General features: G+C 38.6%; 1 protein-coding gene across 2 annotated transcripts in view; it reads left to right on the forward strand.

Annotated features, from left to right (window-relative positions):
• The first annotated feature begins 1666 nt into the window (after nt 1-1666).
• The window catches only part of NFKB1 (nuclear factor kappa B subunit 1), a 113475-nt gene continuing 90514 nt past the window's right edge, over nt 1667-24627 (forward strand). For both annotated transcript variants that reach the window (XM_032400904.1, XM_032400905.1), the window contains exon 1: nt 1667-1815. The gene's annotated coding sequence lies outside the window, so the exon portion shown is untranslated. The remainder of the gene's footprint in view (nt 1816-24627) is intronic.

The following is a 24627-nucleotide window of genomic DNA, read 5'->3' on the forward strand; positions in this document are numbered from 1 at the left end:
TTATAAATAACGCCATGGGGTTTCTAAAAAGTCATTGTCTTTAATCTTTATAAAATTTCCTGGATTCCAGTTGTACAAATAACCTCTGGGAGTTAAATGAAATTGCTTCAAGGTAGATTGTTGCTTGATTCCAAAGCCATTGCAGAGACTCGCGCCAAGCCCAGTCAAAATGGATCTCTACACCCCTGCCAAACACTCCTTTGAGAACCCTGTGATTGCCTCGGGGAGGGGAGGGAGGGAGGAAAGGGGGCTGGGAGCGGGCGTGAAAACAATGGCCAACTTGCAACCGCAATCAAATGCCATAGCAACACCGCGTGGTGATTGCGTGATTATTAGGGTTTTTAAAGTTAAATTTACACAGTTGTCACGGAACCCAGTGGTGAGATAATGAGCTTTACAGTATCTATTTCAGCTCAAGGTTTCTTATTCTGGGAGGTATTCTATCCTAAGGTATCCCCAGCCCTTGCCTAGCAAGGTGCCAGGCACGTAAAGCAGCCCATAAGCTATTGAATGGTGGTCACAGGGAGACCTGTCTGCCTGCCGGTTCTAATAGTGCTCTCTCCAGAAAAAAAGAAAAAAACTCCCATCCGCTGGATCAGTATTCTCTTTATCAGCTGTGAACCAAAAACTATTGCTACCACCATTACTATAATTCTATCCACGGTAATTATCATAAAGGCCTGACAACACCCTACAGATGAAAGTTCTGAATAACTGTCATGACCAGGAGATTTAAGACCTCGCCAAAAAGCAGTTGATGTTCAGAATCCACTGGACAGAAGTCAGTTATGATATAGCAATCCCAATTTAATCTGTGGAGAGATCTGTGTAAATGAGACAACTTAAAAGGAATATATAGACGAGATTTCTTTTTATACACAGCATGCTTGGCTCCAGGCCGCCCCATCATCCCCTCCAGATGCTTGGGCCTGTCCTTAGGGCTCTGGACCGCCAGACTCCAACGGCCGCGCAGCCGCCGCCTCCGCGCCGCCTGCCTCCCGGGACAATTCGGCCCCACAGAAGCTTCCAGGGGGGCGTCCCCGTCCGCTCCAGCCCTTGAGGCTTTGGGAGCGCCCGCTGGGGAGCCGGAGCTCCGCAGGGCACCCGGGAGTCCGGGCCACCGAAAGCGCGCCCCCAGTCCTGCGTCCCACAGCGGCCCCGAGGGGCAGGAGCCGAGCTGCGCGGCGAGGCCGGGCCGGGGGCGCACGGCGCCCCCAGAAGTGCGGGCTTCCCCCACCCCCGGCGGCGACCCCACCTCCCGCCCCCGCTGCGTGCGCGCGGGTGTCCGTCTGTCTGTCTTCTCTCTCGACGTCAGTGGGAATTTCCAGCCAGGAAGTGAGAGAGTGAGCGAGAGAGAAAGAGAGAGAAGTGCACCAGCGAGCCGGGGCAGGAAGAGGAGGTTTCGCCACCGGAGCGGCCCGGCGACGCGCTGACAGCTTCCCCTGCCCTTCCCGTCGATCGGGCCTCTCGCCGCCGCCGCCGCCGCCGCCCTCGGCCTGCGCCCAGCCGCCGGCCCCGCTCCGAGAGCCCAGCGCAGCCCAGGCCGGAGCCGCCGCGGCCGGGAAGGCGGCACTGCCGCGGCCCGGCCACCGCGCGCCCTGCGCTTCCCTCCGCCCGCGCTGCGGACATGGCGCGGCGCTGACTGGCCCGGCCCGGCGAGACCGCGCGCCCGCTCGCCCGGACCCGACCCGACCCGCACCGGACCGGCTCCGGCTCCGGCCGGCCGCTGCTTCTTCCTTCGCCGCCCGCAGGCCCGCGCCGCCCGGGAAGGGAGCCCACAGGCGCAGAGAGGCCGAGCGCGGACTCGCCACCACGGTAAGCCGAACTCCGGCCAGTGGGGGCCACGCCGGGGACGTGTGGCCCGAGTCCCGCCACCTACCCGCCCCGCACCCCCTCTAGCCCTGTTCGGACTTCCTCATTCCTGCGCTAACCGCTGGGCTAGACCGGACGGAGGACTAGGTTGACAGTAGTTGAGAGGCACATGGGCTTGGAGAGAGGGGCAAAAGGCACATCTGGACTTCGCAGGGGCTTGTTGGCCAGAGGGCCGCTGCTGCCCGGGCCGTCCTTCCTCCTCGCGTCCCAATGCCAGGCGGGAACGGGGACCTGTGAGGGAACTCTCGCAAACTTTTTTTTTTTTTTAATGTTCACCCCCCCCCCAGCCCCTCCTGGCGGGTGGCTTGAGGGTTGAGGTGAGCTTCGGAGAGGGGAAGGTGGTTGGTGCAGTGCTGAACCAGATTTCACCTAAGGGCGTTCCATGAAATGAAAGCAGAAGTGTATGTCAGTCCTCTTGACTGGGAAAGCCCTCCCCAGCTCCCTCAAATTGAGTAGAACAGCCTCATTCCTTCATCTCCTACTTCAAAAAGAACACTTCTCTCTCTCTCTCTCTCTCTCTCTCACACACACACACACACACACACACACACACACACCGACCAACCAGGACGTAATGTATTCACCTACTATAGGATCCGTATCTTTGTTTTCAAAAATCAAGGAGGGCCTGGTACTGACCCTACAGGGCCTGGCATTTGAGAAAAGAAATTACCTACTTAGAGCACTTTTTAGCCACTGATTATGTAAAGCACTTGGACAACAGCACCGTGTATCATGCATGACCTCGAAAACAAAAATAATGATATAAACAAAGCCTATCCTCAATACAAGTTTTCTTATGGTCTTTAAAAATAGATAACAGTGGAGATGTTTGCCCTGATCTATTGGTCTATACTGACACCTAAATGGGACTTGATGATATAGTACTTGATTACCAAGATTTAAGACCTTTTCATTGACTTCGTTAAGTAGGGTTTTTCAGCATTGCAGCTTATTAAGTAACTGTATTTAACTTAAAGATTTTGTTATAAAGCCCATAATCTGAGAACATGACTAGAGTTTTACTAAAACATTTAATAACTCTGGCATACAAATGTTTTATAAACTGGTGATCTTTGGTAAACACTGAAGCTTGGGATCAAGATGTCCAGTGCTTATTTTTCTAGCAAAACATCTCAGTAGAATATTCTTGAGTAGTTTAAATTGCATAGTGTTTGTTAAAACTAAAACGGACTCTTAATTAGAATAAAGTTCTTAGCTGAAGTATGTTGTTTTCCTAATTTTAATATTGTGCTTTCTAGAGATGAATCCTTTTACTGTTTGATGCACTAAAGAAATGTACATAATTTAAAGCAAAGTATTTTTTGAGCTTATGAGCTTGGGAAGATAGGAAATACAAAGATTTGTTTCTTGTAGTATTTTACATTTATTATGTAATTAAGTTGCTAAGGGGAGTTGAACATATATCATAAATGGAAACATGAAATCTCTTGAAATTATTCATCCATATTGATATACCTGCAACTCCCCAATGCCCTCTGGAGCTTGTTTAGATAAAATGTCTTCCTGGGCCACAGCCTACTGGACAAATGTGAACAAAGAAAGGCTCATTATGTGTAGATTTAATGCTGGCACTGAAATACTGCTCGCTGTGAATAGTAAATCACTTCTAACCTGTTTGAAAGACTTTTTAAAGGAAATATTATAATCCTATTAGGTGTTGGTGGATTTGACAGTTAGGGTTTGAAAATCTGTTATCTTTGTTTTCAAATTTCAATTTGATCTTATGTTCCGCAGCTGGCATTCAGATGGGCTGAATAAACACCCTGTTTTTCAAACCCAGTTAGTAAATACTAGAGTATACATACAAAAATAGTTGTTCCCCTTTGTAAGCACTACTTTGATCTTCACACTTCCTTCTTACTTCTACCTCTTAAACAAGTTCATCTGTGATGACTGAGTTGCCTTTGGTAAAAAGCTTAGTCTGAAATAGCTAGAATGTTAGATTTAGTGATCATATTCCTCCTATTTCTCTTGTCATCTTCCTTGGAACAAACTGAAGCTAGTTTAAGAAACTAATATTTAGGCAGGTTTTTACTACTACTTTCAGACTTCCAGATAATTGGTGAAGTAAGTTACTACCTTCATTTTCCCAGATTGCTCATTGTGGTAGATAGAAGGTCTAGATAAAGACTTGGCGGCTGCAGGAATCTTGGACTGTCATTCAATCAGCAAGATCTTTTTTTTTTCTTTTTTACCTAATTTATGAGAGGTATTCCCCTGTTGAAGAGGTGAAAGTTCTGGCTTCTGGGGGGAAGTGCTTACTTCATAACCTTCAATTAGTTTGAACTTGGGAGAAGTAAGAACAGTATTGACATTTTAAAATAATAAGTTAAAAAAATGTGAGTTTCCATATGGATTTTGATAAAGTAGTGAAAATATTTTTTTCTTCTTCAGAATTTCTTAGAAGATGTGTTCTTCTGGGCATAGAGATGGCTGCAATAGAAAGTGTGTCTGGAAATGCAGAATAGTTTAACCAATAGAGGAAATACTCAGATTATGCTCGCCCAGTCTACAGATTCAACAGGAATCACATTAGCAGGAATGGATGCATAAGAATCAATGGCTATGCAAATTAGCAGGGCGATTGTTTTATTGGTTTTCTGTTTATAGTATGAATCATCTAAGGTGGCAAGATCGTTACATATTGTAAGAACAGAAGGAGGAAGAGAAGGAAGAAAAGAATTTTAGTGTCGTAGGACAATTTTAAATGTTCTACTCTTACATCTACATTTATGTCTGATTAGAGTTAATTGACAACTGCTTCTTGGTGACCGGTAAACCACACTGAAGCAATTTGTGCTGCTTTCTGGGAATTAATTCTCATTTGCACTCTTGCACCTTCCACAAATCCTGAACTCCCCTGTAATGTTCTTAGAGGTGAGCAGGTAAACCATCAGAAGCATATATACCCCTATGAGTTGACCCTGTCACTTAGGTGACCTTGGGGATTTTCAAGAACTAGAAGCATTCAGCCTTAGGAAGGAGTGTTTGGACTTGTGTCACAGTCCTACAAGTTGGTTTGGCTCCTTGACCTTTTTTTTTTTTTAAACAATGAAGATTAATATTTGAAACCACATAATTTGGTAAAGTTAGTAGAGTAACATAACTGAGACTCTTATCTTTGTAAAATTTCATTAATGAGTATCTAGTGTCTCACTATTGAAAAAAACAGCATTGTTTTCATGATGATAAACTTGCTTTGGACCTTTGGTCTCTGCTGTATTAAAGAGGGTATTCCTGGGTGTAAATTAATGTGCTGTCTTTCATATTTTGGGTGAGGTTGATAGACCTACCCTTGAAAATCAACTAATAGTTTAGAAAATAAGTTGTGAAATAATATTTTATTGCCTCACTACAAATAATTTAAAGCCTAACAGTTTTACATAAAAGTAGTATAAGATGTCATTTGTTAAAGATGATAGAATCCTCAAGAGTAGATTATGAATGAAAACATTTAGAGTATTAATCATAAAAATATCATTGTATTTTAAATTTTAAAAAGAAATCAATTAATTATTATTCTCTCCTTATTTTCCTGTAGTAACTAATAGATTTAATTATCAGTAGTACAAGTTTCATCTGCTTTGATTTGTTGCCTATTTTTGAAATTAGAATAATGAAATGGAGGCTTAATTCCCCATTACAAATTGGCTTATTACTTTTTATTTATATTTTACCATTAGGCCAAAATCTTATAACCAGCTTTTATTCTGACCCATACTTTCAAAAGATATTAATAAATTTAAACTATAGACTCAATTTCCTTAAATGGTGAAAAAAAGATTCTGACTGATGGAGCTTTAAAGAATATAAAGATTCTATATGGCTTATTCTTTAAGAACCTAATTATTTTTAAAAATAATAGAAAGGAGAGGAAAAGAGCTATCTGAAAGAATCAAAATCCTATAGTTCCAGCTGAAAAGAGATCATATCTAATTTATACTGACAAAGGCATATCTAACATTCAGCATTGTGCTTGTTGGTACTAGTAGATCATCAATAACTATTTTTTGAGTGAAGGAATGGCATAAGTTTTGTTTTGTTTGTTCAAAATTAGGGCAGCTGTTTTCTACAAGGAACAAAAATTACACTATTTTGCCTTCTGGGAAGAAAGAAACCAAAAACTAGCTCTTGCTTCCTAGATATTATATTCTTACCTAAAGAGCACATGAAGTTTACTAGAACAAGGAATTTATTAAAAAGTACCCAATGCCTTTCAAAAGGAAAGCATTTCATTCTGAAAGATGAGTTTATGAAATGGGAAAAAAAGGCTTTTAGTTTCCAAGTTTTAGAGGCACTTATGAAGCAAGGTAATAAAGTAATTGAAATGATAAAAGGTGCTATGCAAGTAAAAAAGTGTAACTTTTTGTCTACTCTAGAATTTCCCTGCACTCCATTGAAACTGTAATTTCAATAGTAGTATCTCCAAGAAAGGAAACAATGCTACAGGTGCTGCTTTGTAATCCAAAAATTGTTAAAGCCTATCTAAATTAATCAATTAAAAAGTAAAACCAAAATATGTTAAGCCATCCAGAATTACTTACCTAAACCTATAAAAAATGAAGGGGGAAAAGTTATTAGCTGGAAAACCTCAGGAACAAGCAGGCAGTTAGTAAGGTATACTGTATTTTCCACTTTCACACTTTAATGATTTTGCAATACCCAGGACCTCCTCACGTCAGGGTGTTGTTGATTATTTTTCACTTGTAGCATTTTTGGAAAACTGTCCTTGAAACGCTAAAGCTAACCGTGTGTTCTCTGTGGACACAATTTATGAAATCTGCCATCCAGACTAGAAAAGAGCCCAATGCCAGCAGCCCAGGCCTGGTGTCCTGACCCCAGGGAGAGTCAGAACCACGTTATTGGAAATTGCTGATTTCTGTCCCCCCTGCTCTGCTGCCCACTTAATTCTGGTGCTGACACAGACCTCTCTTCGAATCACTTACATACATTCAAGTTTTAAAAATGAAATTTAAAAAATTGTTCACAAAGATTTCTATGTATAATCATTTTTATGGTTGCCAACAAACTGGAAGAAACTACCTATTTACTTATATAACAAGTGCACTATAAAGCTGTCATTGTTGAAAAGTACTTACAGCAGTGTTTGCTAGTTAAAATAATAAAATATAATCCAAGTACTTTGGTAGCTTCCCTGCGAGAAGTCTCAGAGAAGGATAAATTGTGCTGTGTTCCATTACATAATCAGCTCAGTCTACAGCTTCTAGGCATGAAGAGAAACATAAACGAAAACACAAAACTATAATGTTGCCCTTTTCTTTACTGTATTTGTAAAAAATCTATGACCGGCTCATACATTTCATACTGGAAAATAAAGCTATGGATTTTTCTTAGTTTTAAGGCTTTTGATACATGAGTATTTGTTGGTGAGATTTTCTTTTCTCTAACTTGAACTAAAAAAATACAAAACCTGCATATAGTTAAGCATACCTCTATAGAAAGCGTTTAACATTAAAAAAAATTTGATTGCTAGAGTGAATTTGTTCAAAATAGCAGTCATTTAAAAAAATTGTTTGTTGTTATTGTTTATCATGTGATTCAGACTGAACATATTACACTCTGTTTCAATGTCAGGACATACCTCTCCCTCCAGAAGTCAGTTTTTATCTCCAGAAATCAATTCTAACATATATCAAGCATGAAAGAAGAAGAATTAAAAGTGATGACAGACTCCCTAACCAGTCTACCTGTTTATTGGTTCTGTGCCCACGCCTGCAATTCATTCAAATAGTGAGAATAAATTACTTGATTGTCTTAGAAAATATGCCTTCCGAGGCAAGAATTTTAGGAATGGAGAGAATGACTATATTTTGAGGGTTTTAACATGAATTCCTCATGTTTTATTGATATTTGAAGAACTTCTTTGTCTAATAGGTCTTAACTTAGGTATAGGTTTATTTTTTAAGATTTAAGCATTTACTGGTATTTGATAATTAAGACTTGGTTTATAAAACTTCAGTGTTTTTTTCTTTTAAACAGAGGCTAGGTTTGGTGGTGAGGTCAAAGGAAAAGAATCCCTTACAATTTATAGCATTTTGTATAATGCTCTCTAAATAATACAAGCACCTTTATGACTTATAAAGTTAAAATAAAGATGACATAGAAGGATGGAAGGAGTTTGAATGGCTGTTTATACAGAGAAATTTAAAGTAGGAAGAAACATGAAGAAGGTTAAGAATAAAAATTAAATTAATGTTTTTAGTTTTGCTGGATATTCAGGAAAGTACTTAAGGGAATACACAAAATTATTAGTTTATATAAAATTAAAATTGAATATAAAATCTAGGCAGTAGAAAAGATTATTTTGTTTTTAATAGAAGGAGTGGGGGGCAGAGGGGCAAAGGGAGAGGGAGAGAGAATCTTAAGCAGGCTCCATGCCCAGCACGGAGCCCGTCACAGGGTTGGATCTCACGACCCTGAGATCATGACCTGAGCCAAAATCGAGAGTCAGGTGCTTAACCTACTGAGCCACCCCAGTGCCCAGAAAAGATTATTTTATTAAATGTATTCACACTGCTAATTTCAAGCCAGCCAGGAAGCCTGGGAAAATATTTTGTTGGGGATGGATTAAAATGAACCAAAAACATAGCTAATTCCATACCATATTCATTTAATTCATTCATTTATTATGCAGTTAACATATAGTAAGGTAGGTAAGTTAAGTATTTGTGTGTGTGTGTGTTTTAAATCTATGAGTCTTAAAAACCTGGTCAAAATCAAGGATAATGAAAGCATAGGTAAGGATTTAGTGGGAGTGTCCTCTATAAAATTAGATCTTGAACTTTCTTACTGACTTGAATATGAACAAGAAAAATAATCTAGAAAGTGAATCAGAATTCCAGAGAAAAGGATAAATTCTGTGTATCATGGATGAGAAGGGGAGAGTCATGATGAAAAGAGAGAGATTGGAAAGAACTTTTTTTATAGGCATTTCACTGTGGATTATCCTATTTTTGATGAATTGAAAACAATGGCTATTGCCTCCTCATTCTGAAAACATTTTAGAAGTCACTTGTGATTAAGCAAACCTCAGTACACCTGGGAAATTAAAATCAAAAGCATGGTATTTGACAATTAAATGTATTTCCTTGCTATCATGCCATAACATAGCATTCATTTGATAAAATATCTAGATGGTTTCTCTCCATGTCTTTAGCTAATTTCCCATTTTAGGCATTTAACTAAATTTAACAAGTACACCTTAGGACATTTTAATATTTCCTGACTATTTTATTTTATTTTAAGATTTTATTTATTTGAGAAGGAGAGAACGCAAGCAGGGGGAGAGGGAGAAGGAGAAGCAGACTGAGCAGGGAGCCCGAGGCGGGGCTGGATCCCAGGGTCCTGGGATCATGACCTGAGCCGAAGGCAGACACTTAACCGACTGAGCACCCAGGTTCCCCTGACTGTTTTAAAACATTACCTTAGCAGTCATTTACCCTCAAGTTCCTTTTTATGATGGTCAGGGAAAGTATACCATTTCTCTTAGAAAGTGTACTGTAATAGCCAAATAGGAATCAGTCCAAGTTGTTTACAAAGGTAGTTCAATCCTGTGTTGAAATAAATGGATGATTTTGGGGGGACAGTTCTGCTATATTTACTAAGTATTTGTTAAACTGGAAGAATCCAGTCATTCAAGGCAAGCCACAAAAAACAGTAATTTTATTGCGGAGCCACTTAAGTATCTTCACATAGATACCCCATCAGTATGCCGGTACCAAATTTATGGTCATCCTCATTCACCAAATTGCAATCCCTCCCCCACCCCCCATGCACATTAAGGCATGCAGGTGTCAGCCCACTGTGGTCCATTTGGTAAGTTCCCCATGCCAGAAATTTAGGATCCCATTCTTCATGCATTCTCATTTATCTCCTCCAATCCCCAAGTTCTATTAATTCAGCCTCCTCCTCGCCTCCAGAATCCATCCCTTCCTCCTTGAATTTCTAACTTTCGTTTTTGCACTGTCTCCTGATTCATTATCTCCTTCAGTTCTGTCATTCATTCCAACATAAAGGTCAGCTTTCCAAAGCGCAAGTCTGATCATGTCATAATCTTTATTTCTGAAATGAATCTCTGTTGTCTTCACAGGCTCGTTCCTGCACAGCTCACCTCCCACCCTTGCTCCTCCCCCATCCCTTATTTCTCAAATCATCCACATCAGTTTTCAGTTCCTTACCCTCTGTGTGTTCTCCCTTTGAATGCCTCTGCATACGCACTCCCTGTGTGAGGAGTGTCCTTCCCTTCCTCGCCAACTACTCAACCTTCAGGGATGGTCTGGCGTCGTCATTTCTCTCTCGCTCTCCTCTATCCATTCTCCCTGACCTCTCCATGAAGTTATGTGCTTGCAATCCATGTTCTCTTGACTTCTTAGGTTTTCTAGACAGAAAATACGTTGAGGGTGAGGATTTTATCTTACTTTTTCTTTGCATAGTACCTGTAAGTTTGCTAAATGAGTAAGTAAATAACTAGACAGAATGTCAGCAGGTATTGACTAGGTAGCTATTGATTAAACTGTGTGGCTCTGGGCAAATTAACTTCTCTGGGTTTCATTTTCTCTGTATAAAAATGAAAGGGTTAGACTAAATGACCATCTACTTCTAAAATTCTTTGTTTCTTTGATATAATATTATTTGGAAGACTTCAGATTTTCTTGCTCTATTGAGCAAGGTCACGTTAAGGAAAATGTGTGTGAGAAGGTACAAAGACAATTCTTGACTGTCATTATGATAATATGAGGAACTGTTCATTTTTGGATTATGAGTTATCATTTATAGTCTTAGTCTAGTTTCTTTGTGACATCAGGTGTTTCTGGGGTTGCATCTTTTTGTTATTAATCTCCACTATATATTTACATTCATATTTCTCCAAAGAAATTGAAGACACGCTTAATACAGAAATTGAATATAAAATACAATATTTTAACTCTAACTGGGTTCAAGTTCTCCTTAATTATAACTATAGTTGGAGGAGGAAAAAAGGGAAGTGGTAGTAATGTAAGCTCAATCCTCATGTGTCAGAACAAGAACATAATGTCTAAAATCGACAAATTAAGAAAAAAGATATAAACATAGTATTTGGAGATACGAAAAGAACCCCCAGGAAAACCAAAAAGAGAAAGTTAAGAGTGTTAAAAAGTCAGTCACTCTGAAAAGCAGGACTGGAGATGACGAGAGGTGGGGTAGGGGAATCTTTACTTTTTTGTAGAAGCTCTTCTACCTTTGCATAGTAGGATATCTTTTTTAACCATTAATTCATTTGAATATATGTTGGGTCCTTTCCATGTGCCAGGTTCTAGGAACTGGGAATACTGAACAAGACAGAAATCCATGATTTCATGGAGCTTAGATCATGTAATGTTTTCAGTTTTAAAAATTTTCTCTTTACATTAGCCTTTTAAAAATTGAAGAATCACGTAACTAAAAGATTGCATTAATCATAAGAGTACAGCTTTAATGATTTACCTCAAAGTGAATACACTTAACTTAGGTGGTGCTCTAGAAGGAACATTACCAGCACCCCAAAAGCCCTATTTCTGCCCCTTCATGGTCAGGACACCTACCCTTCACTCTCATTTAAAAAGTTTCAGTAATGGAGCACCTGGGTGGCTTAGTCGGTTGGGCGTCTGCCTCCCGCTCAGGTCATGATCTCAGGGTCCTGGGATTGAGCCCCGCATGAGAAGCCTGCTTCTCCCTGTCGTGCTCCCCCTGCTTGTGCACACGCTCTCTCTCTTTCTCTGTCAAATAAATAAATAAAATCTTAAAAAAAAAAGTTTTCACTAATGACTTTTGGATTATATGCATGTTGATTCCATGAGTCCACAGATAAATTCATCCACATGCAATTGAGAATTAACTGAATGAATTCATTACTCCAAGGTGCTAAAAATGAGCTTCACACAAGTAGGAACTGTGCTATGATTAAAAGCCCTAAGATGAGTTCATTTGAGACTTTAATCACTAAACAAGATATAATTTGTAAAAATAAAAAACAAATCACATTTTCATATTAATTTGTCATTTACGAGTTTGAGTAAATATTTTGTTTATTGCCCAGCAGTCGAGGTCACTGACAAAGAGATATGGGAGAAAGAAGTATTCACATCAGACCTTATCAGACGTGGGAGAGAATGTAGTTCACTTTTTTCTTCCTTTATAGATTGACATCTGCATAAATTGAAGGATTTATGTGAGTGGTCAATGTGGAAATGCCTTTATAACTAGATTTAAGGACTGAAAGTTCCCTGTATAAGGCCTGATTTTGATGCTTAAAAATCATCATTTGTGTGTTTGTGTAATTGGAAGGTCACTGTTGTTCTTATTTCTTCAAGGAAACCCTTTTCTCCCTCCAGAGCGATTGTCACCATATCCATAGAACCAAACAAGTATTGCTGGTTCACATGATTAATTCTTTTCATTTAAAACATAAAGGATATACTTTTATAGATATGTGAGGATAAATAAAAATGAAAATCCAACTGAAGTTGTCATACTCAAATTTAAGAGAACTTGATTGTTTTCTCTGTATCTGATCAAAATAATATTAATCTCTAATTCATAATTCTTGAGGTCTACTTCCTCTTCAGTCTGACAATACAAATACTCCAAAATGGTGCTCAAGACAAAGGCCAGACGTGAAATTAAAATTTGGTTGTACTACATTTTTTTAATTAAGTCTTAATTTTTTTTACAGCAGTTTAAGGTTCACAACAAAATTGAGGGTAAGGTACAGAGATTTCCCGTACACCCCTGCCCCTGTATATGCATAGTCTCCCCATTATCAGCATCTCTCATCAGAGTGGTACATTCGTTACAGTTGATGAAACTACATTGACACATTATAAGCACCCAAAGTCCATAGTTTGTGTATGGTTCCTTCTTGGTGGTGTGCATTCTTTGGGTTTGGACAAATATACAAGGACATGTATCCATCATTACGGTATCATACAAGAGTATTTTCACTGCCCTAAAAGTCCTCTGTGTTCCACCTATTCATCCTTCACCTGCTACCCCCACCATCATACTCTTATTTTTAGAGAAGAAACCTGTAGTAAATCAAATCCCTTTCTGATGCCACCTGAATGAAAGACCTCAAACGTTGAGTAAATGTATTGAATTGGTTTTTATGTGGAAATGGAAGACAACAATATCTCATGAGTGAATTCAGTTGTAACATGTTAAGGTTTTATCTAATTTACTGTAATCTTTAGAGAACTTCTCTAGCTCTACAGATTTAGATTCATCATTTTCATCCTACTATATATTAACAAAAATAAATTTTACTTAGAATGGAATCTGCCATTTAATATATATCACCCTTAATTATAATATTAGAAAATGTCCAGAACATCTTTTTGACCTTATAAATTTCAATCATTTATGATTAAGAAAACAATCATGGGCAAAGATTGATACTTATGGAACATATTAGAGTGCATTCTGATCTTTCTCAGAAAATCTCTGTCCTCCATGGGTACAGTGGACATGATACAGCAAGAATTTATATGCTTCTCTCACACAGGGAAAAGAAGTTATATTTACTCTGTTTTATTGATTCTAAGAGGTACTTCTCTCCCTTCCCAGTGTAACATCTTGACTTAATTATATGTATTTGAGGATTTTCTAGGTATCTTTCTGTTACTGGTTTCGAATTTAATTTTATTGTGTTTAGATAACATATCTGTATGCTTTCACTTCTTTGAAATTTATTGAGATTTGTTTTATGGTCCAGCCTACAGTCTGTCTTGGTGAATGTTCCACATGCACTTGTGTCTTCCACAGTCATTGGAGTGTTCTATACATGCACTTAGTTTTATTAATGATGTTGTTCCTACATTTTCTATATCTTTACTGATGTTCTGTTGATTTGCTTTCATCAATTACTGAGAGAGGAGTGTTAAAAATGTTAACTATAATTGTAGATATTTCCATTTCTTCCTTTAGTTCTGCCACGTTTGCTTCTTGTATTTTGAAGCTCTGTTAATATGTGCATACACATTAAGATCATTATTTCTCTGTGATGAATTGACCCTTTTATTCTTAAGAAATGGTTCTCTTTGCCCCTGGTAATATTTCTTCTCTTGAAGTCTACTGTATCTGATATTTTAGTATAACATGCTTTTTTATATTTAGTATTTCCATGGTTTAACTGTCATAACTTTCCATCCTGATACTTTTAAACTACTTGAGTCTTTAATATTTAATTTTTAACAATTTCTATGAAAAGCATATACTTGGGTCTTGCTTTTTTTGTCCACGCTGACCATCTCTACCTTCTTTTGGCCTGTTTAGTCCATTTCCATTGATTATAATTATTGATATCGTTGGGCTTAAGGTACCATCTTGGTAATTATTATCTACTTGTGCCATCTGTTCTTTATCTATCGTTTCCCTCCCTTCCTGCCATCTTTTGAATAAGTTTATTTTTTAAATTCCATTTCATCTCCTTCATTGCCTATATTTTAAACTGTTTACTTTAGGGATTACAATATGCATCCTTGAGTCTACCACAAGTTCATACTGTAACATTTCATATATAAGAACTTGACAGTGGTATACTTCTACTTGTCCTTTTCCCTTCCTCTGTGCTATTTTTGTTACACATTTTACTTCTACATATGTTATAAACCCCAAAATATATTGTATTTTTTTTAATAGCACACAAGAGAAAAGTCTTATATTTACCCACATTTTCATCATCTTTGGCGTTTTTCATTCTTTCATGTAGATCCAAATTTCTATCCAGTATCATTTCCCTTCAGCATGAAGAACTTTCTTTAACAGGCTGCGGGCCTGCTAGGGATGAATTCTCTCAGCTCTTGTTTATTTGAAAAATGTCAGTTTCACCTTAATTTGTAAAGGTTATTTTTGCTGAGTAGAGAACTGTACGCTAATCTTTTTTTCTTTCAGTATTTTCATCATTGTTTCTGATAAGTCAGCCATCATACTTACCATTATCCCCCCTTGTCCCTGGATGTTTTTAGGATTGTTTTCTTTAGCATTAATTTTTATCAATTTGGTTGTGATGTGACTATGCATGGTTTTGTCTTTATCCAACATGGGGATCTTTGAGATTCTTGGATCTATGGGTTGATTTTTTTTTTAAACCAAATTTGGAAAATTCTTGGCCATTATTTCTTCAAATATTTTTTCTTCTCTCTCTTTCTAGGGCTCTAAATGACACATATGTTTAAGACCACCTGATACCATCTCATAGGTCATTAAAGGTGTCTTAATTTCTTTCTGCCTTTTTTCTCTCTGCTTCAGTTTAGATAGATTTTATTGACTGATATTCAAGCTTATTGATCCTTTCTTCTAGTGTTCAATATGCTGATCAGGTCACCTAATAAAATCCCATTTTGATGTAGAATTTTCCATTGGTTCTTTTTCTTTTTTATTTCCATTTCTCTTCCAAGATTCCCTATCCATTTATTATGTTCATCTTTTCCTTTATATTCTTGGACATACTGCTATTTTTTTTTAAAGATTTTATTTATTTATTTGACAGAGACACAGCGAGAGAGGGAACACAAGCAGGGGGAGAGAGAGGGGGAGAAGCAGGCTTCCCGCCGAGCAGGGAGCCTGATGCAGGGCTCGATCCCAGGACCCTGGGATCATGTCCTGAGCCGAAGGCAGACGCTTAATGACTGAGCCACCCAGGCGCACCTGGACATATTGCTATTAACAGTTTTAAAGTCATTGGTTGCCAATTCCATAATTTGTGTCATTATTTTCTTTTGAGTCATGTTTTCCTACTTCTTTGCATGTTTTGTCCTTTTTGTTGTACATTGTGGGTACTACATTGTAGAGAGGATGTATTTTTGTCTTCCTTTAAAGAGTGTTGAGTTCTGTTGTAATAGGCAATAAATTTACTGGTGAATCACCTGGTTTTATAAAGTTAGGCTTAGAGTAGTCTTTATTCTAGGGTATTTCCCTTATTTCAATAGCATGGTCTTTCTGGGGTCATAGCTGAATGCTTAGATTGTTGAGTGATGTCTCTTTACCCTGGATGATTGGAACTTCAGTGTTTCTCATAGGTTCCCCAAACTTCTGGAATCTCCATTCAGCTCTCAGATCCCCGGCAGCCGTTTTTCTAGTAGACTTGTCCTGCACTACTAGTACAGCTTAGTATGTATTCATTAACCAGAAGTGACCCCTATGCAGATTTCTGTGCCTTTTTGTCTGTGTAAATTCCTCATTTCTGATACCCTGCCCAGTGAGATTGCTGTTCTCTGTTTGGACTCTTACTTCCTTGTGTCGTGGTTTGGAACATACTCTCAGTCAAAAAGTGAACTAGAGCTCACCTCAAGTGTTTCCATGTCCAGTGTCTTCCATTATTGTTTCAATTATTGGTATAGTTTTACAGTTGAGTTGGGCAAGTTCAATAACCATTACCCTGTCATGACTGAAACCAGGAGTCCGCATTTTGACAAATCTGAAATTGCAGTGCTTCCTGCTATTAATATAATATCAATTTTTAAAAGTCCTTAGTATTTACTAATTAGGTGATAAAAAGAAGCGAAGCTCTTATATCTACTTTTTAGGCATTTTATCCACTTAAGAAGATGGTAAATATATAAAGTTAAATTGTAGTAGACCATTATGTTGTCAAGTGTAAAATCACCAGTACACCTAAGGGTTATAGCCTTTGTGTGGGCTGCATAGCTGTAGGTTACAGAGGAAATACAGGGTTTCTGGGCAGAGGTCAGATTTGAGTAGAGGCTTGAGGAGTAGGTAATATGTAAGTAAGAAAGATGGCATTTCAGAATGCAAGGCTACCATGAACAAAACACAAGGTGGAAATGAGCAAGGCATTTTTGCATGATCAGTCTGTCTGTAATAAAGAGTTTTGGTTAGGACATAGTAATAGATGATGTTTATAATATGATTTAATGTAATAATATAATCTGAGTGGTTGAGGGCTTTTGACCTTATAAGGGAGAATAGTAGGGAGGCTACTACTGTCATTCAGCCGTGAGGCAGTGAAAGTTCAACTAGGGTACAGCAGTGGGAATGGAAAGGGGGGGGACAGACACAAGAAATAATACAAGGAAGAAATCAGCAGAAATTGGTTATTGACTGAGTATGTGTGAGATAAGGAGAGGGAAAGGAGAAAAAGGTGACTGAACTTTTGACCCTGAGTACCCGAGACAGTGATATATTGGCAGAAATTGGGAAGTCAAGAACAGAGCCATTGCAGCAGGAATGATTAATTTGATTTTAGATATTAGAGAGTTGAAAGTATTAAAAGCTTTATAAATTGTTTTTTAATGGTATCAGTGCTTAAAGCTAATAACACTGTATTAATACTTACATTTTGAAGGCTTTACAGTACTAATTTTATTTCTGTTTACAGTACAGTATTTTTGGGTAATGTACTTGTTTCGTTTGTTTTATTAGGAACTGAATAAGCAAATACAGTAAAAATGAGTACAAAGTGTGGGGGGTGGGGAGTGGGTTCTGAATAGGACCCTAACAAAGAAAATGTAATTACTGAATTACCAAGATAAATAACCCATGCCCTACACACCCTCCATTTCCCGTGACCCTTACCATGTTGCATTGCGTTTGCCTCTCTGTCTTCGTACTTACTAAACTATTGCATTAGTTAGCTTTCGCTGTGTAAAAAATTACCACAAAGCTAATTAAAACACAAACATTTGTTATTTCCCTCAATTTGGTGGACTCTCTAGGTCATCTGGTCTGGGCTGGCTCTGCTGATCTCTGAAGTCTTGTGGTTGCTCATCTGATGCTGTCTGGTTTAGGGGGACGTCCAGTAGGACCTCTCTGCTCCACACGATCTCTCATTCTCCAGTGGGCTAGCTCAGGCTTGTTCACATGGCAGCAGTGTTCCAAAAGAGCAAGAATGGCTATTGCAAGGCCTCTTCAAGCTGGTGTTTTAAACTCACACTTCTGTCTCATTCTGTTGGTCAGAGCAGTTACAGGCCTGCCAAGATTCAAGGGATGGAGGAGAAATAGATTTTATCTTTTGTTGGGTGGGGTTGCAAAGAACGTTTGGTCATTGCTTTCAGTCCACCACAGCTGTGGGCCCTGGGAATACACGCTTGTATACTTTGCTGTCTTTGGTAACTGACACATAGGAAGGCTAAATATTTTTTTTAATGAATTACTAAATTAATGAAGGGAGGAATGCATTCAAGGAATATTTCAATGTACCTTAGTTTTAAAGATATACATACTTTTATTATACCATTAGTGAGTATGGTGTTTTCTATGGACGTATTTTAGAGAGTCTCTTGATTCTCCTTCTATCCTTTGTAATTGAACAAAGGAGATATCCAAAACTATTGCTGGAGTTATTGTTGTTTTGTATTTTCACCACATTTGACTGTCTCAGGAAGAACTGACTTGAGTGCGTTGTCACAGTCCTATTCGGGTTTTCAGGCTATGATCTGGGTAGACTAGCTCCAACCTGAACATGCAGGAGACCAGGAGCAAAGATGCTGGATGAAAATGAATAAAATTGTATGTCAAGGAAAAAAATCATATCTGCCACTTAGGTAAATGAACGAACCAGAGTCTGTGAAGTCAGATTAGCTAGCATTACTCTGTCAACCTCAGCAAAGCACTTACTCTCTGTAAACCTCAGTTTTCTCCTCCAGGACCATATTTCTCAGGAATATTGTGAAAAATAAGTGAAATACACGAAGCACTAGCTATAATTCCTGATTCATGAGAAGTAATCAATAAGTTTAGTTCTTTATACATGTGAACCAAAGTACTGTCATATGATGGCGTTCATCAGGGTTTCTCTTTGTCAGTAACGCCACTTGGGGTCAGATATTTCTTCATTGTAAAGGGTTCTCCTGTGCATTATAGGATGTTTAGCAGCATCTCTAACCTCTACACACTAGATGCCAGTAGGACTATCCACCAGCATGACAGCTAAAAATGTCTCCAGACGTTGCCAAATGTCCCTAGTGGCAAAATATGCAGACATTTTATTCAAGAGTAATAAGGATAGAGAGAAAGAGGGAATGTGGCAGTGTATCCATACATGTAGGATAGGAAAGAAAAATACTTGATTGTTCTCAGAATGCCTAAAACCCTTACTGTCTCTATTACTTTTCCCATAATCTAACATAAACAAATTTGTTACGCTCTAACAAGATGCTTAACATTTACTATGTGCCACTGACTATGCTAATAAGCTTTGCATGAGTTAACAATTGAAGGTTGTATATGTGTCTGCCATCTCGACTAGATTGGCATTCCACTGTGAACAGGGACCTTGTACCAGCTCCAACTGTGATGTATTTGTACTTCTGAGGGAGCTATTTTCTATGTTGGTCACATTGGTAGCATTGCATCCAAATAAAGCATTAAGGAACTGAAAATGGTTGGAGGTGTGGAAAGCATGGAAAATGAGTATACAAATCTAAAATGTGGTAGATTACAAATACTGATTTTTTTTCAAAAACTTCTTTAATAGAGCTATTTTGAGAAAAGTAAACCCACCATTAACATTTCTTTCATCATCACTAAACCGATATATCAGAAGAAAGATGTAAATAAATAGCCCCTTTAAAGTTAAATTTTTTCTATTATATTTATTTGAAGAGGATTCCAGTAGTGCTTAGAAATTGTTCACTCATTCATACTTCATGTGTGATTCACTGTGTCATTAATTGTTAAAGATGTCGGAGTTAAACTTTAAGTTTAAGCTTAAACTTTAAGTTCAGCATAGTGTTTTTCTCTTTTTTCTTAAAAACATATATTTCTAATTACATAAATGAGTTAGAAGATTACAACATAGGAATGGATAACTTAAGGAGTAATAATCTCCATGTCACTATATATGGATCCAAATTATTATTTTTAACAGCTACATAATATATAAGGTATGAGTGCAGCCTAATTATAATTAAGCAATCTGCTATCAAAGGACATTTAGATTGTTTCCAGTTTTTTGCGGCAGTGCATATCCTTGTACTAATATTTTTGCACATATGCTCATGTAATTCTTTAGTACAAATTTCTGGAAGTGGAATTGCAGAGTCAAAAGATAATCTCAGTTGAATGTTTCCCATTATGTGTAGTACACATGTTTGTATACCTTACAGTACACTTCCTCTAAATAATTCCTCTGTCTAATTTTTCCAAAGAAGACATCCAAGTGGCCAACAGACACATGAAAAAGTGCTCAACATCGCTCGGCATCAGGGAAATCCAAATCAAAACCTCAATGAGATACCACCTCACACCAGTCAGAATGGCTAAAAATAACAAGTCAGGAAACAACAGATGTTGGCAGAGATGCAGAGAAAGGGGAACCCTCCTACACTGTTGGTGGGAATGCAAGCTGGTGCAGCCACTCTGGAAAACAGTATGGAGGTTCCTCAAAAAGTTGAAAATAGAGCTACCATATGATCCAGCAATTGCACTACTGGGTATTTACCCCAAAGATACAAATGTAGGGATCCGAAGGGTATGTGCACCCCGATGTTTATAGCAGCAATGTCCACAATAGCCAAACTGTGGAAAGAGCCAAGATGTCCATCGACAGATGAAGGATAAAGAAGATGTGGTATATATATATACAATGGAATATTATGCAGCCATCAAAAGGAATGAGATCTTGCCATTTGCAACGATGTGGATGGAACTGGAGGGTGTTATGCTGAGTGAAATAAGTCAATCAGAGAAAGACATGTATCATATGACCTCACTGATATGAGGAATTCTTAATCTCAGGAAACAAACTGAAGGTTGCTGGAGTGGGGGGTGGGGTGGGAGGGATGGGGTGGCTGGGTGATAGACATTGGGGAGGGTATGTGCTATGGTGAGCACTGGTGAATTGTGCAAGACTGTTGAATCACAGATCTGTACCTCTGAAACAAATAATGCAGTATATGTTAAGAAAAAAAAAAGAAGATAGTAGGAGGGGAAGAATGAAGGGGGGGAAATCGGAGGGGGAGACAAACCATGAGAGACGATGGACTCTGAAAAACAAACTGAGGGTTCTAGAGGGGAGGGGGATGGGAGGATGGGTTAACCTGGTGATGGGTATTAAAGAGGGCACGTTCTGCATGGAGTACTGGGTGTTATGCACAGACAATGAATCATGGAACACTACATCAAAAACTGATGATGTAATGTATGGTGATTAATATAACAATAAAAAAAGTCAATAAAAAAAAATTCCTCTGTCTAGGGGTGCCTGGGTGGCTCAGGTGGTTAAGCATCTGCCTTCGGCTCAGGTCATGATCCCAGGGTCCTGGGATCGAGCCCCACATTGGGCTCCTGGCTCAGCGGGGAGCCTGCTTCTCCTTCTCCCTCTGCCTCTCTCCCTGCTCATGCTCTCTCTCTCTGTATCTCTGTGTCTCAAATGAATAAATAAAGTCTTTAAAAAAAAAAAAATTCCTCTGTCTAGATAAATAACCTTTATCTATATCAATTTATTATTCAACACAGAAATGGTGAAAAGTCACTGTCTTTCCTATAATTTCATCCTCACTGCTATCCAGGATGAGGTATTAAAATTACACCTAAGTGGTTTCTGTTATAGCTGATTATAATCTTGAAAATAGAGACACTTTATCTCTCTGATTCCCAACTGTGTCCTCTGAATGGCACCTAAAATTCTGTTTTTCTCACTGCAGATTGTCACCCATTAGGGGGTTTGAAAAGTTTGTTGTTTTTCTTTTTAGTGAAATCTAATAGAACAAAAAGAGTATGTTTCCTTACAGTGGGCCCTGCTCAAAAAATGTGAGTATATCTGATCCTAGAAAATTCCTCCACTTATAAGGAGGGAAGTGGGCTTGGTCTTGCTGCCTTCACTAAGAACTCTTTGTGCTGGCCTTTGAGGTCAGTGGTGCGATTGTCACAGATGTGCAGAAAAGAATCCATTAGGCATTTCATATAGAACTCGTCACGTATTTAGAACTTAGCCAGTTATAACATTATGCCTCTCATGTGAGAAACACAAACAATTCGCTGGAGAAGCTATTTTTATTGCTAGCTAGCTACATTTTCTATTTCTCTTTCCACGGTGTGAACATTTTCCTGAAAACCTCACCATTGGAGGAGAGAGATGCAGAGCTTAGGCCCATCTTCTCACTAGTCAACGCAGTATCTTCCTCTCTGTTTCAAGGTCCTTCCTCAAAAGCACAGAACTGTGTGAAGGGAAAGTGAGAGGAAGGGCTCAGGGAGCAGGGGGGCGGGAGGGGCTTTCCCTGGTCTTTCCTAATCCTTCAGTTCCAAAGGCTTAGTTGGTATTTCAGAATTTTGAAATAAAACTTGCTTTTACAATTAATGCAAATATTACTCAGTGATTCATCCTTTCCAAAGAATTCTTGGTTTCTTTTGACATTTTATTTTTAAATTATGAATTAACATTGACATCACTCTGAGGGTTCCTGTTACCTCAGCTCTTTACGGTGAATTTAACTGCCTTACAAAGCCTGTAAAAGTTCAGATTTTAATCACCACCCTGGTATCTCTTGGGCTGCTGTTGGGCTTTTAAAACAGTGATCTTTTGGCACGCATTTGGGCAAAAAGCATGGAGAGGGTGTTGGCAGGAGGACTGTGTTTAATTGGGTAATTTGTCCAGTGCCTACAGTTTAGAGATCTTCATTAAAATTTTAACTACAGTAAAGATCATGATAAGAACCCTGTGGCAGTTCTAATAGAGTAATTTTAGTTGAGTTTTTAAAATCAAAGTGAGGGCCACTTTATATTCAAAGGTCAGGAAGCCATCCACAGCTGCATGTACAGGTACACATATATATTCAAAGTAACAGGTGCTCAGTGGATTCTGTCCATTTAATAAGTCAACAGTCTCGCCTCTGCTTTTGAAGACCATAGGCTAAGATTGTTTGAGAGGATTCAGGGGCTCAGCCCACGTTAATGGAAAGCCTAAAGGCAAAAAAGAAAAAAAAAAATGGTCTTAATATCTTTCTTGGAAGTTTGGACTCCTGGGTGTTCTAAGAATAAGGATTTTCCACGTGGACTATTACAACTGGCATTAGCACTGCATTTCAATGTAACACTTACTATTTTACTAGTGTTCTTCAAATAACTGGAAATTATGATGATGACTCTTTAATATAGATATATACCTAAGTACATATAAAAATCCAAGTTTACAAAAAGAGCTGTGATTTGTTCTTTGAATAAGCATTTATTAGTCAACTAACCTACTGCAAGCTCAGCAAAGTTCTACTGTTGTCAGAGGTCGATCCCATCAAAACCTCTCATTTTACAGATGAGGAAACAAGGCCACAGTGAGTTTCGTTGTATATCCAGAGTCACACACCCAAGTAGTGGAAGAACTCTGGAATTTTGAATGACTTAATTCCTTTTTACTGTATCAGGGCAATTTTCCCTTTTTTTTTTTTTTTTTAAGCTACTTACCTTAATTGATTACAGTTATTTGTCAATCTTCAGCAGTTTTATGTTTTAGACAAATATTTCTTTCAAATCCTCATGAAGTTCTTATTTATAGGACACACCTTTTTCCCTTCTGCTGAAGTTGGACACTGCTCTGTATCCCACTAGCAGTCCTCATGAGGCTTGCTCACTCCTTGTCAGGCACAGAGGGCTCTGGCAGGAGAGGATGTCATTGAAAACCAGGGTCCTCTTTGAAGGATCTTGTCCTTACTGGAGATGTATTCATCCAATAGAGAGACCCAGCAACGCCCTAGGTCAAAGACCAAAGAGATTTCTTTCTCCCTCACATCACTACCAGTATTAGCTGCCACTCATCGTCATCTCTGTGGTAGAAGCTTGGTCTTCTTCATGTCTAGGTTTTATCCAGAAGGAAAGAGAAAAAAACTAAACAAAACAGAAACATGGAGGACGCACGTCAAGGGCCTTAAGCCCAGACCTACAAGTGGCACACAGATAGTTTTGACATTCCACTGGTGAGCATTTCATCAAGTGGCCATCCCTCATTCTAAGGAAGTGTGGGGTATAGTCTAGCTGAGCAGTCACATTTCCAGCTACAACTATTACCGTGCAAAAGGAGAGTACAGATTTTGGCATACAGTTAACATCCTCAGCCCGAGTCCCAGGTGCTTTATAGACTTCATGGAAAAAAAAAACAAAAAACAAAAAGCTTGTCTCAGGAATGTTGTATACCTGAAATTAATGTAAAATCATGTGTCAACTATATTTTAGTAAAAAATGAAAGAAAAATTTATTTCAGGAATTAATTGCTTTCAGCCTTTTTTGTCCTTTAATCTTTCACATAAATAGATCTAAAATTTGATCTAGGTAAGTTTAAATAAAATCAGCCTGTATATAAAGTAATGATAAGGATATTTCTTAAGTAAGTAAATCCAAAATGATATGTGATTTTTAGATACTGTTTTTATCTGGCCATGTGGTTTCTCACTTTTCTCAGGGCCTCTGGGTAATAGAAGATTGCTAAGGCCTGCAGTACATTAATATCTGGCTGGGGTTGATTAAATCTTGAGACTGTAGCCTTGATAATAAGCACTCTTACAGTCTTTCTCTACCACTTTGTTTTTTTTAAAGATTTATTTATTTATTTTAGAGAGAGAGCCTGTGAGCGTGCATGCGAATGAGGGGAGGGGCAGAGGTAGAGGGAGAGAGAGAATCTTAAGCAGATTCCGCTGTGAGCGTGGAGCCTAACGCAGGGCTCGATCTCAGGACCCCCAGACCATGACCTGAGCCAAAATCAGGAGTCCGACACTTAACCGACTGAGCCACCCAAGCGTCCTTCTCTAC

The sequence above is a fragment of the Phoca vitulina genome, unplaced genomic scaffold (assembly GCF_004348235.1).
Source record: "Phoca vitulina isolate PV1807 unplaced genomic scaffold, GSC_HSeal_1.0 scaffold3, whole genome shotgun sequence".
NCBI lineage: Eukaryota > Metazoa > Chordata > Mammalia > Carnivora > Phocidae > Phoca > Phoca vitulina.